Source organism: Rhipicephalus microplus, chromosome 6 (genome assembly GCF_043290135.1).
Source record: "Rhipicephalus microplus isolate Deutch F79 chromosome 6, USDA_Rmic, whole genome shotgun sequence".
NCBI classification, from domain to species: Eukaryota; Metazoa; Arthropoda; class Arachnida; order Ixodida; family Ixodidae; genus Rhipicephalus; species Rhipicephalus microplus.
Genome location: NC_134705.1, coordinates 4,766,684 through 4,778,814, shown reverse-complemented (window position 1 = coordinate 4,778,814; position 12,131 = coordinate 4,766,684). Strand labels below are relative to the sequence as shown.

The window sequence follows — 12,131 nt, the reverse complement described above, 5'->3', positions numbered from 1 at the left end:
ATATTGTGTTAAAGCACGGAAAAACGAGCGCTTAGGTATACACTTCTTTCCCTTATTTCATTGAACGAGGGTCTCGTTATGGCAGACTTGCTGTGTTTAGGTTGTATAAGAGGGACAATTCATCAGCTGCCCACTCACAATAAGTTCACGTGCTACGTGATGCCAAACATGCACCTAAGAGTGTTTTCACACTAGTCGTTTGGATTATAGATGGCGCTTACTGTCACTCCTACTTCGAAATTCACATATAAACACAAAAAACTGGATGGAGGAAAGGCCGCTGTGGTAGCTCAGTGGTTAGAGCATCGAACGCGTTATTCTAAGGTCGTAGGTTCGATTCCTACTCACGGCTGCTTATTCTTTCATCCACTTTTATTTCTTCTTATTTACAATCAATTGGTTCTAATAACTTCCCGTGTACATTCCTTGGCTTTGCTGTCTGTTAGATCTCATTATTATTGTGTTAAAACACGGAAAAACGACCCCTTATGTATACACTTCTTTCCCTTATTTCATTGAACGAGGGTCTCGTAATGGCGGACTTGCTGTGTTTAGGTTGTATAAGAGCGACAATTACTTAGCTACCCGCTCATAATAAGTTCACCTGCTACGTGACGCCAAACATGCACATAAGAGTGTTTTCACACTCATTGTTTGGATTATAGATGGCACTGACTGCCACTCCTACTTCTAAATTCACATATAAACCCAAAAAAGTGGATGGAGGGAAGGCCGCTCTGGCAGCTTAGTGATTAGAGCATCGAACGCGTTATTCGAAGGTCGAGGGTTTGTTTCCTGCTCATGGCTGGTTATTCTTTCATCCACTTTTCTTTCTTCTTATTTATATTCAATTGGTACAAATAACTTCCCGTGTACATTCTTTGGCATTACTGTCTGTTAGATCTCATTAATATTGTGTTAAAACACGGAAAAACAAGCTCTTAGGTACACACTTCTTTCCCTTATTTCATTGAACGAGGGTCTCGTAATGGCAGACTTGCTGTGTTTAGGTTGTATAAGATGGACAATAATTCAGCTGCCCGCTCATAATAGGTTCACGTGCTACGTGACGCCAAACATACGCATAAGAGTTTTCACACTCGTCGTTTGGATTTTAGATGGCGCTGACTGTCACTCCTACTTCTAAATTCCAATATCAACACAAAAAAGTGGATGGAGAAAAGGCCGCTGTGGTAGCTCAGTGGTTAGAGCATCGAACGCTTTATTCGAAGGTCGCAGGTTCGATTCCTGCTCACGGCTCGTTATTCTTTCATCCACTTTTCTTTCTTCTTATTTACATTCAAGTGGTTCTAAAAACTTCGCGTGTACATTCCATGGCATTACTGTCTGTTAGATCTCATTATATTGTGTTAAAACACGGAAAAACGAGCCCTTAGGTATACACTTCTTTCTCTTATTTCATTGAACGAGGGTCTCGTAATGGCAGACTTGCTGTGTTTAGGTTGTATAAGAGAGACAAATAATCAGCTGCCCACTCATAATAAGTTCACGTGCTACGTGATGCCAAACATGCGCATAAGAGTGTTTTCACACTCGTCGTTTGGACTATAGATGGCGCTGATTGTCACTCCTACTTCCAAATTCACATATAAACCCAAAAAAGTGGGTGGAGGGAAGGCCGCTGTGGCAGCTTAGTGGTTAGAGCATCGAACGCGTTATTCGAAGGTCGGAAATTCGATTCCTGCTCATGGCTGGTTATTCTTTTATCCACTTTTTTTCTTCTTATTTACATTCAATCGGTTTTAATAACTTCCCGTGTACATTCCTTGGCATTACTGTCTGTTAGATCTCATTATTATTGTGTCAAAACACGGAAAAACGAGCCCTTAGGCATGCACTTCTTTCCCTTATTTCATTGAACGAGGGTCTCGTAATGACAGACTTGCTGTGTTTAGGTTGTATAAGAGGGACAATTAATCAGCTGCCCGCTCATAATAAGTTCACGTGCTGCGTGACGCCAAACATGCGCATAAGAGTGTTTTCACACTCGTCGTTTGAAATATAGATGGCGCTGACGGTCACTCCTACTTCTAAATTAACATATAAACCCAAAAACGTGGATGGAGGGAAGGCCGCTGTGGTAGATCAGTGGTTAGAGCATCGAACGCGTTATTCGAAGGTCGTAGGCTCGATTCCTGCTCACGGCTGCTTATTCCTTCATCCACTTTTTTTCTTATTTACATTCAATCGGTTTTAATAACTTCCCGTGTACATTCCTTGGCATTACTTTCTGTTAGATCTCATTATTATTGTGTTAAAACACGGAAAAACGAGCCCTTAGGCATACACTTCTTTCCCTTATTTCATTGAACGAGGGTCTCGTAATGGCAGACTTGCTGTGTTTAGGTTGTATAAGAGGGACAATTAATCAGCTGCCTGCTCATTATAGGTTCACGTGCTACGTGACGCCAAACAAGCGCATAAGAGTGTTTTCCCACTCGTCGTTTTGACTATAGATGGCGCTGACTGTCACTCCTACTTCCAAATTCACATATAAACCCAAAAAGTGGATGGAGGGAAGGCCGCTCTGGCAGCTTAGTGGAGGGAACGCGTTATTCGAAGGTCGTAGGCTCGATTCCTGCTCACGGCTGGTTATTCTTTCATCCACTTTTCTTTCTTCTTATTTATATTCAATTGGTTCAAATAACTTCCCGTGTACATTCCTTGGCAATACTGTCTGTTAGATCTCATTATATTGTGTTAAAACACGGAAAAACAAGCTCTTAGGTACTGACTTCTTTCCCTTATTTCATTGAACGAGGGTCTCGTAATGGCAGACTTGCTGTGTTTAGGTTGTATAAGATGGACAATTAATCAGCTGCCCGCTCTCAATAGGTTCACGTGCTACGTGATGCCAACATACGCATAAGAGTGTTTGCACACTCGTCGTTTGGATTTTAGATGGCGCCGACTGTCACTCCTACTTCTAAATTCACATATAAACCCAAAAAAGTGGATGGAGGGAAGGCCGCTGTGGTAGCTCAGTGGTTAGAGCATTATTCGAAGGTCGTAGGTTCGATTCCTGCTCAGGGATTGTTATTCTTTCATCCACTTTTCTTTCTTCTTATTTACATTCAATTGGTTCTAAAAACTTCCCGTGTACATTCCATGGCATTACTGTCTGTTAGATCTCATTAATATTGTGTTAAAACACGGAAAAACGAGCCCTTAGGTATACACTTCTTTCCCTTATTTCATTGAACGAGGGTGTCCTTATGGCAGACTTGGTGTGTATAGGTTGTATAAGAGGGACAATTCATCAGCTGCCCACTCACAATAAGTTCACGTGCTACGTGATGCCAAACATGCGCCTAAGAGTGTTTTCACACTCGTCGTTTAGAATATAGATGGCGCTTACTGTCACTCCTACTTCTAAATTCACATATAAACACAAAAAAGTGGATGGAGGAAAGGCCGCTGTGGTAGCTCAGTGGTTAGAGCATCGAACGCGTTATTCTAAGGTCGTAGGTTCGATTCCTGCTCACGGCTGCTTATTCCTTCATCCACTTTTCTTTCTTCTTATTTACATTCAATTGGTTCTAATAACTTCCCGTGTACATTCTTTGGCATTACTGTTTGTTAGATCTCTATATTATTGTGTTAAAACACGGAAAAACGAGCCCTTAGGTATACACTTCTTTGCCTTATTTCATTGAACGAGGGTCTCGTTATGGCAGACTTGCTGTGTTTAGGTTGTATAAGAGGGACAATTCATCAGCTGCCCACTCACAATAAGTTCACGTGCTACGTGATGCCAAACATACGCATAAGAGTGTTTTCACACTCGTCGTTTGGATTTTAGATGGCGCTGACTGTCACTCCTACTTCTAAATTCCAATATCAACACAAAAAAGTGGATGGAGAAAAGGCCGCTGTGGTAGCTAAGTGGTTAGAGCATCGAACGCTTTATTCGAAGGTCGCAGGTTCGATTCCTGCTCACGGCTCGTTATTCTTTCATCCACTTTTCTTTCTTCTTATTTACATTCAAGTGGTTCTAAAAACTTCGCGTGTACATTCCATGGCATTACTGTCTGTTAGATCTCATTATATTGTGTTAAAACACGGAAAAACGAGCCCTTAGGCATACACGTCTTTCCCTTTTTCATTGAACGAGGGTCTCGTAATGGCAGACTTGCTGTGTTTAGGTTGTATAAGAGGGACAATTAATCAGCTGCCCGCTCATTATAGGTTCTCGTGCTGCGTGACGCCAAACAAGCGCATAAGACTGTTTTCCCACTCGTCGTTTCGACTATAGATGGCGCTGACTGTCACTCTTACTTCTAAACTCACATATAAACCCAAAAAGTGGATGGAGGGAAGGCCGCTGTGGTAGCTCAGTGGCTAGAGCATCGAACGCGTTATTCGAAGGTCGTAGGTTCGATTCCTGCTCACGGCTGCTTATTCCTTCATCCACTTTTCTTTCTTCTTATTTACATTGAATTGGTTCTAATAACTTCCCGTGTACATTCCTTGGCATTACTGTCTGTTAGATCTCATTAATATTGTGTTAAAACACGGAAAAACGAGCCCTTAGGCATGCACTTCTTTCCCTTATTTCATTGAACGAGGGTCTCGTAATGACAGACTTGCTGTGTTTAGGTTGTATAAGAGGGACAATTAATCAGCTGCCCGCTCATAATAAGTTCACGTGCTGCGTGACGCCAAACATGCGCATAAGAGTGTTTTCACACTCGTCGTTTGAAATATAGATGGCGCTGACGGTCACTCCTACTTCTAAATTAACATATAAACCCAAAAACGTGGATGGAGGGAAGGCCGCTGTGGTAGATCAGTGGCTAGAGCATCGAACGCGTTATTCGAAGGTCGTAGGTTCGATTCCTGCTCACGGCTGGTTATTCTTTCATCCACTTTTCTTTCTTCTTATTTACATTCAATTGGTTCTAATAACTTCCCGTGTACATTCCTTGGCTTTACTGTCTGTTAGATCTCATTATTATTTTGTTAAAACACGGAAAAACGAGCCCTTAGGTATACACTTCTTTCTTTTATTTCATTGAACGAGGGTCTCGTATGGCAGACTTGCTGTGTTTAGGTTGTATAAGAGCGACAATTACTCAGCTGCCCGCTCATAATAAGTTCACCTGCTGCGTGACGCCAAACATGCGCATAAGAGTGTTTTTACACTCATATTTTGGATTATAGATGGCGCTGACTGCCACTCCTACTTCTAAATTCACATATAAACCCAAAAAAGTGGATGGAGGGAAGGCCGCTCTGGCAGCTTAGTGGTTAGAGCATCGAACGCGTTATTCGAAGGTCGAGGGTTCGATTCCTGCTCACGGCTGGTTATTCTTTCATCCACTTTTCTTTCTTCTTATTTATATTCAATTGGTTCAAATACCTTCCCGTTTACATTCCTTGGCATTACTGTCTGTTAGATCTCATTAATATTGTGTTAAAACACGGAAAAACAAGCTCTTAGGTACACACTTCTTTCCCCTATTTCATTGAACGAGGGTCTCGTAATGGCAGACTTGCTGTGTTTAGGTTGTATAAGTTGGACAATTAATCAGCTGCCCGCTCATAATAGGTTCACGTGCTACGTGACGCCAAACTTACGCATAAGAGTGTTTTCACACTCGTCGTTTGGATTTTAGATGGCGCTGACTGTCACTCCTACTTCTAAATTCACATATAAACACAAAAAAGTGGATGGAGGGAAGGCCGCTTTGATAGCTCAGTGGTTAGAGCATCGAACGCGTTATTCGAAGGTCGTAGGTTCGATTCCTGCTCACAGCTCGTTATTCTTTCATCCACTTTTCTGTCTTCTTATTTACATTCAATTGGTTCTAATAACTTCCCGTGTACATTCCATGGCATTACTGTCTGTTAGATCTCATTATATTGTGTTAAAACACGGAAAAACGAGCCCTTAGGTATACACTTCGTTCCCTTATTTCATTGAACGAGGGTATCGTAATGGCAGACTTGCTGTGTTTAGGTTGTATAAGAGGGACAATTCATCAGCTGCCCACTCACAATAAGTTCACGTGCTACGTGATGCCAAACATGCGCATAAGAGTGTTTTCACACTCGTCGTTCGGATTATAGATGGCGCTTACTGTCACTCCTACTTCTAAATTCACATATAAACCCAAAAAAGTGGATGGAGGAAAGGCCGCTGTGGTAGCTCAGTGGTTAGAGCATCGAACGCGTTATTCGAAGGTCGTAGGCTCGATTCCTGCTCACGGCTGCTTATTCCTTCATCCACTTTTTTTCTTGTTTACATTCAATCGGTTTTAATAACTTCCCGTGTACATTCCTTGGCATTACTTTCTGTTAGATCTCATTATTATTGTGTTAAAACACGGAAAAACGAGCCCTTAGGCATACACTTCTTTCCCTTATTTCATTGAACGAGGGTCTCGTAATGGCAGACTTGCTGTGTTTAGGTTGTATAAGAGGGACAATTAATCAGCTGCCTGCTCATTATAGGTTCACGTGCTACGTGACGCCAAACAAGCGCATAAGAGTGTTTTCCCACTCGTCGTTTTGACTATAGATGGCGCTGACTGTCACTCCTACTTCCAAATTCACATATAAACCCAAAAAGTGGATGGAGGGAAGGCCGCTCTGGCAGCTTAGTGGAGGGAACGCGTTATTCGAAGGTCGTAGGCTCGATTCCTGCTCACGGCTGGTTATTCTTTCATCCACTTTTCTTTCTTCTTATTTATATTCAATTGGTTCAAATAACTTCCCGTGTACATTCCTTGGCAATACTGTCTGTTAGATCTCATTATATTGTGTTAAAACACGGAAAAACAAGCTCTTAGGTACTGACTTTTTTCCCTTATTTCATTGAACGAGGGTCTCGTAATGGCAGACTTGCTGTGTTTAGGTTGTATAAGATGGACAATTAATCAGCTGCCCGCTCTCAATAGGTTCACGTGCTACGTGATGCCAACATACGCATAAGAGTGTTTGCACACTCGTCGTTTGGATTTTAGATGGCGCCGACTGTCACTCCTACTTCTAAATTCACATATAAACCCAAAAAAGTGGATGGAGGGAAGGCCGCTGTGGTAGCTCAGTGGTTAGAGCATTATTCGAAGGTCGTAGGTTCGATTCCTGCTCAGGGATTGTTATTCTTTCATCCACTTTTCTTTCTTCTTATTTACATTCAATTGGTTCTAAAAACTTCCCGTGTACATTCCATGGCATTACTGTCTGTTAGATCTCATTAATATTGTGTTAAAACACGGAAAAACGAGCCCTTAGGTATACACTTCTTTCCCTTATTTCATTGAACGAGGGTGTCCTTATGGCAGACTTGGTGTGTATAGGTTGTATAAGAGGGACAATTCATCAGCTGCCCACTCACAATAAGTTCACGTGCTACGTGATGCCAAACATGCGCCTAAGAGTGTTTTCACACTCGTCGTTTAGAATATAGATGGCGCTTACTGTCACTCCTACTTCTAAATTCACATATAAACACAAAAAAGTGGATGGAGGAAAGGCCGCTGTGGTAGCTCAGTGGTTAGAGCATCGAACGCGTTATTCTAAGGTCGTAGGTTCGATTCCTGCTCACGGCTGCTTATTCCTTCATCCACTTTTCTTTCTTCTTATTTACATTCAATTGGTTCTAATAACTTCCCGTGTACATTCTTTGGCATTACTGTTTGTTAGATCTCTATATTATTGTGTTAAAACACGGAAAAACGAGCCCTTAGGTATACACTTCTTTGCCTTATTTCATTGAACGAGGGTCTCGTTATGGCAGACTTGCTGTGTTTAGGTTGTATAAGAGGGACAATTCATCAGCTGCCCACTCACAATAAGTTCACGTGCTACGTGATGCCAAACATACGCATAAGAGTGTTTTCACACTCGTCGTTTGGATTTTAGATGGCGCTGACTGTCACTCCTACTTCTAAATTCACATATAAACACAAAAAAGTGGATGGAGGGAAAGCCTCTGTGGTAGCTCAGTGGTTAGAGCATCGAACGCGTTATTCTAAGGTCGAAGGTTCGATTCCTGCTCACGGCTCGTTATTCTTTCATCCACTTTTCTTAGTTCTTATTTACATTCAAGTGGTTCTAAAAACTTCGCGTGTACAATCCTTGGCTTTACTGTCTGTTAGATCTCATTTATATTGTGTTAAAACACGGAAAAACGAGCCCTTAGGTATACACTTCTTTGCCTTATTTCATTGAACGAGTGTCTCGTAATGGCAGACTTGCTGTGTTTAGGTTGTATAAGATGGACAATTAATCAGCTGCCCGCTCATAATAGGTTCACGTGCTACGTGACGCCAAACTTACGCATAAGAGTGTTTTCACACTCGTCGTTTGGATTTTAGATGGCGCTGACTGTCACTCCTACTTCTAAATTCACATATAAACCCAAAAAAGTGGATGGAGGGAAGGCCGCTGTGGTAGCTCAGTGGTTAAAGCGTTATTCGAAGGTCGTAGGTTCGATTCCTGCTCACGGATTGTTATTATTTCATCCACTTTTCTTTCCACTTATTTACATTCAATTGGTTCTAAAAATTTCCCGTGTACATTCCATGGCATTACTGTCTGTTAGATCTCATTATTATTGTGTTAAAACACGGAAAAACGAGCCCTTAGACATACACTTCTTTCCCTTATTTCATTGAACGAGGGTCTCGTAATGGCAGACTTGCTGTGTTTAGGTTGTATAAGAGGGACAATTAATCAGCTGCCCGCTCATAATAGGTTCACGTGCTACGTGACGCCAAACATGCGCATAAGAGTGTTTTCACATTCGTCGTTTGAATTATAGATGGCGCTGACTGTCACTCTTACTTCAAAATTCACATATAAACCCCAAAAAGTGGATAGAGGGAAGGCCGCTGTGGTAGCTCAGTGGCTAGAGCATCGAACGCGTTATTCGAAGGTCGTAAGTTCGATTCCTGCTCACGGCTGGTTATTCTTTCAACTTTATTTCTTTCTTCTTATTTACATTCAATTGGTTCTAATAACTTCCCGTGTACATTCCTTGGCTTTACTGTCTGTTAGATCTCATTTATATTGTGGTGAAACACGGAAAAACGAGCCCTTAGGTATACACTTCTTTGCCTTATTTCATTGAACGAGGGTCTCGTAATGGCAGACTTGCTGTGTTTAGGTTGTATAAGAGGGACAATTAATCAGCTGCCCGCTCATAATAAGTTCACGTGCTACGTGACGCCAAACATGCGCATAAGAGTGTTTTCACACTCGTCGTTTGAAATATAGATGGCACTGACTGTCACTCCTACTTCTAAATTCACATATAAACCCAAAAACGTGGATAGAGGGAAGGCCGCTGTGGTAGCTCAGTGGCTAGAGCATCGAACGCGTTATTCGCAGGTCGTAGGTTCGATTCCTGCTCACGGCTGGTTATTCTTTCATCCACTTTTCTTTCTTCTTATTTACATTCAATTGGTTCTAATAACTTCGCGTGTACATTCCTTGGCTTTACTATCTGTTAGATCTCATTATTATTGTGTTAAAACACGGAAAAACGAGCCCTTAGGTATACACTTCTTTCTTTTATTTCTTTGAACGAGGGTCTCGTAATGGCAGACTTGCTGTGTTTACGTTGTATAAGAGCGACAATTACTTAGCTGCCCGCTCATAATGAGTTCACCTGCTACGTGACGCCAAACATGCGCATAAGAGTGTTTTCACACTCATCGTTTGGATTATAGATGGCGCTGACTGCCACTCCTACTTCTAAATTCACATATAAACCCAAAAAGTGGATGGAGGGAAGGCCGCTCTGGCAGCTTAGTGGTTAGAGCATCGAACGCGTTATTCGAAGGTCGTAGGTTCGATTCCTGCTCACGGCTGGTTATTCCTTCATTCACTTTTCTTTCTTCTTATTTATATTCAATTGGTTCAAATAACTTCCCGTGTACATTCCTTAACATTACTGTCTGTTAGATCTCATTATTATTGTGTTAAAACACGGAAAAACAAGCTCTCAGGTACACACTTCTTTCCCTTATTTCATTGAACGAGGGTCTCGTAATGGCAGACTTGCTGTGTTTAGGTTGTATAAGATGGACATTTAATCAGCTGCCCGCTCATAATAGGTTCACGTGCTACGTGCCGCCAACATACGCATAAGAGTGTTTGCACACTCGTCGTTTGGATTTTAGATGGCGCCGACTGTCACTCCTACTTCTAAATTATCATATAAACCCAAAAAAGTGGATGGAGGGAAGGCCGCTGTGGTAGCTCAGTGGTTAGAGCATTAATCAAAGGTCGTAGGTTCGATTCCTGCTCACGGATCGTTATTTTTTCATACACTTTTCTTTCTTCTTAATTACATTCAATTGGTTCTAAAAACTTCCCGTGTACATTCCATGGCATTACTGTCTGTTAGATCTCATTATATTGTGTTAAAACACGGAAAAACGAGCCCTTAGGTATACACTTCTTTCCCTTATTTCATTGAACGAGGGTCTCGTAATGGCAGACTTGCTGTGTTTAGGTTGTATAAGAGCGACAATTATTCAGCTGCCCGCTCATAATAGGTTCACGTGCTACGTGACGCCAAACATGCGCATAAGAAAGTTTTCACACTCGTCGTTTGAAATATAGATGGCGCTGACTGTCACTCCTACTTCTAAATTCACATATAAACCCAAAACTGTGGATGGAGGGAAGGCCGCTGTGGTAGCTCAGTGGCTAGAGCATTGAACGCGTTATTCGAAGGTCGTAGGTTCGATTCCTGCTCACGGCTGGTTATTCTTTCATCCACTTTTCTTTCTTCTTATTTACATTCAATTGGTTCTAATAACTTCCCGTGTACATTCCTTGGCTTTACTGTCTGTTAGATCTCATTATTATTGTGTTAAAACACGGAAAAACGAGCCCTTAGGTATACACTTCTTTCTTTTATTTCATTGAACGAGTGTCTCGTAATGGCAGACTTGCTGTGTTTAGGTTGTATAAGAGCGACAATTACTCAGCTGCCCGCTCATAATGTGTTCACCTGCTACGTGACGCCAAACATGCGCATACAAGTGTTTTTACACTCATCGTTTGGATTATAGATGGCGCTGACTGCCACTCCTACTTCTAAATTCCAATATCAACACAAAAAAGTGGATGGAGAAAAGGCCGCTGTGGTAGCTCAGTGGTTAGAGCATCGAACGCTTTATTCGAAGGTCGCAGGTTCGATTCCTGCTCACGGCTCGTTATTCTTTCATCCACTTTTCTTTCTTCTTATTTACATTCAAGTGGTTCTAAAAACTTCGCGTGTACATTCCATGGCATTACTGTCTGTTAGATCTCATTATATTGTGTTAAAACACGGAAAAACGAGCCCTTAGGCATACACGTCTTTCCCTTTTTCATTGAACGAGGGTCTCGTAATGGCAGACTTGCTGTGTTTAGGTTGTATAAGAGGGACAATTAATCAGCTGCCCGCTCATTATAGGTTCTCGTGCTGCGTGACGCCAAACAAGCGCATAAGACTGTTTTCCCACTCGTCGTTTCGACTATAGATGGCGCTGACTGTCACTCTTACTTCTAAACTCACATATAAACCCAAAAAGTGGATGGAGGGAAGGCCGCTGTGGTAGCTCAGTGGCTAGAGCATCGAACGCGTTATTCGAAGGTCGTAGGTTCGATTCCTGCTCACGGCTGCTTATTCCTTCATCCACTTTTCTTTCTTCTTATTTACATTGAATTGGTTCTAATAACTTCCCGTGTACATTCCTTGGCATTACTGTCTGTTAGATCTCATTAATATTGTGTTAAAACACGGAAAAACGAGCCCTTAGGCATGCACTTCTTTCCCTTATTTCATTGAACGAGGGTCTCGTAATGACAGACTTGCTGTGTTTAGGTTGTATAAGAGGGACAATTAATCAGCTGCCCGCTCATAATAAGTTCACGTGCTGCGTGACGCCAAACATGCGCATAAGAGTGTTTTCACACTCGTCGTTTGAAATATAGATGGCGCTGACGGTCACTCCTACTTCTAAATTAACATATAAACCCAAAAACGTGGATGGAGGGAAGGCCGCTGTGGTAGATCAGTGGCTAGAGCATCGAACGCGTTATTCGAAGGTCGTAGGTTCGATTCCTGCTCACGGCTGGTTATTCTTTCATCCACTTTTCTTTCT

At 41.9% G+C, this 12,131-nt stretch overlaps 2 non-coding genes across 2 annotated transcripts; both read left to right on the top strand.

The window, feature by feature from the left end:
- Nucleotides 1-1,187: 1,187 nt before the first annotated feature.
- TRNAK-CUU (transfer RNA lysine (anticodon CUU)) lies at nucleotides 1,188-1,260 on the top strand. Its single transcript has one exon. It is a non-coding gene; the product is annotated as a tRNA-Lys (tRNA).
- A 9,863-nt stretch (nucleotides 1,261-11,123) lies between these two features.
- Nucleotides 11,124-11,196, top strand: TRNAK-CUU (transfer RNA lysine (anticodon CUU)). The gene has a single exon. It is a non-coding gene; the product is annotated as a tRNA-Lys (tRNA).
- The last annotated feature ends 935 nt before the right edge of the window (nucleotides 11,197-12,131 follow it).